Below are 2,302 nucleotides of genomic sequence, written 5' to 3' on the forward strand. Positions count from 1 at the left end.
GACAGTCTTGGGCGGGGGGGTGGAGCAAGCGATCAGAGGGAGATGGGGGTCCCCTGCCCAGGCATGATTCCTGGGCCAGAGGCATCAGGCCTGGGCGGGGATCAGAGCCGGTGATGGGGGTAGAGGGGGGCCCCTGGCCCAGGCCTGAATCCTGGGCCAGAGGCATGAGGCCTGGGCCAGGGGCAGAGCCAGCAATCAGAGGGGTCTGGGGGTCCCCTGCCCAGGCCTAACGCCTGGGCCAGAGGCATCAGGCCTGGGCTGGGGGAAGAACTAGTGATCGGGGGGAAATGAGGGTCCCCTGTCCAAGCCTGACACCTCTGGCAGAGGCGTCAGGCCTGGGCAAAGGGCAGAGCCAGCAATTGGAGGGTGATGGGGGTCAATGCCTGAGGACTCCCAGTGTGTGAGAGGTGGCAGGCTGGGCTGAGGGACACTCCCCACCACACACACCCAGTGCACGAATTTCGTGCACCGGGCCCCTAGTATAAGAATAATAACCTAAGTATATTATTGAGAAATATTTAGAGTATACTACCACATGATTTACAATTTTAATGAAAATTCTCAACAATCCAATAAGGCAAGAAAAATGAACAGATGTGACTTAAAAAGAAATATAAAGCAAGCTGTTTTTAAGATTACTTAGAAGGACAATTTCCAAAGATAGCTTTAAGGACTACACATGAAATTTGAAAAGTGGTAGATCTTAAACCACTGGAAAAATTAATAACAACTTTATACATGAGGAAACAAGAAATTCCATTGCCATGACCAGTTTGGCTCAGTGGATAGAGCATCAGCCTGCGGACTCAAGGGTCTCAGGTTCGATTCCGGTCAAGGGCATGTACCTTGGTTGAGGGCACGTCGCCAGTGGGGAGTGTGCAGGAGGCAGCTGATCGATGTTTCTCACTCATCGATGTTTCTAACTCTCTATCCCTCTCCCTTCCTCTCTGTAAAAATTCAATAAAATATATCTAAAAAAAAAAAAGAAATGCCATAGAAAAATAAGGGTTAAGAAAAGATATGGTTATAAAAGCAATTAAAATAATGATACACCTAGAAACAAATCTTACAAATACGTGAATATTTATACAAATAAAAATTACAAACTATTATTGAAGTATATAAAGTATAATTTAAATAATGGAGAGTTATATTCTTTTAAAAAGAGAAGCATCAATCAGCCATCAAACCTCAGAGGGAAGTCAGGGAATGGTTGGAGGAAGGGGGAGAGATCAACCAAAGGACTTGTATGCATGCATATAGCATAACCAATGGACACAGAAACTAGGGGGGGGAGGTGAGGGCAAAAACTGAGGGGTGGGGAGCATTGAGGGGATAAGGACACATAAGTTATACCTTAATAAAGAAAAAAGAGTATTAATTAATGCTGAAAACATGTCATTTTCCCCTAAATTAATATGTTAAATTCAATAAAATTCCACTCAATATTTCAACAGCATTTTTCACCAAAGTTGACAAATTGACTCTAAAAACAACATAAACAATGCTCTAAGACAATATCTGTTGGCAATGTAGATCACTCTACCAAACCAGACAACATTATTTTAAATCTATACTAATTTGACAGTACATTATTGGTAAAGGCATAGATCAATATTAATAGAAGAGCAAAAACTGAATTCGTGTTAACAGTTAAGATGCAGATAAGAAAATACATTCCATCCCAGGTATTTCAAACAGAAGATTTTAATGCAGATAATTGGTTAAAACATGTCATAAAGTATAGAAGAAAAAGGGGGGTATGTGACACATGACAGAGAGGCAAAAATAAAAACGCTGATGCTATTGGCGCTAGATGCTATTATCTATTGTTTACTGCTGCCTTATTAGAGACGCATGTTCACCCAGTAACTGCCAACGCTGCCAGCAACAGCCAGGAGCAACCATCTCTCTTCCTCCCACCTTCTGATTATTTCCAGTTTATTCTAATCACGCAACTTAAAGTACAACTTGGATGAAGGGAGACACCAAACTCTATCTGGAAAAATTCCAAGCCCAACAGTATGGATTAGAGTATAGGGCAGTTTGGGACAGTGTGATTACAAGCACACCTCACAATTTAAATAAGTCAGAAAAGGGAACATCATCCAAGAAATCACAGATGAATATCCACATAAGATTATAAAACATCTCTGCTTCACACCTAAAAGTAAAAAGGAAAGTTCAAAAGTTTTAAAAGACAACATAGGCACACATTATGAAAACTAGGAGAATTTTCTAAATGAAATTAAAATAAGCCTAAACAAAATAAAATACTGGCATTTGAACACATTAAAAGTCT

This window comes from Myotis davidii, unplaced genomic scaffold, assembly GCF_000327345.1.
Source record: "Myotis davidii unplaced genomic scaffold, ASM32734v1 scaffold273, whole genome shotgun sequence".
NCBI classification, from domain to species: Eukaryota; Metazoa; Chordata; class Mammalia; order Chiroptera; family Vespertilionidae; genus Myotis; species Myotis davidii.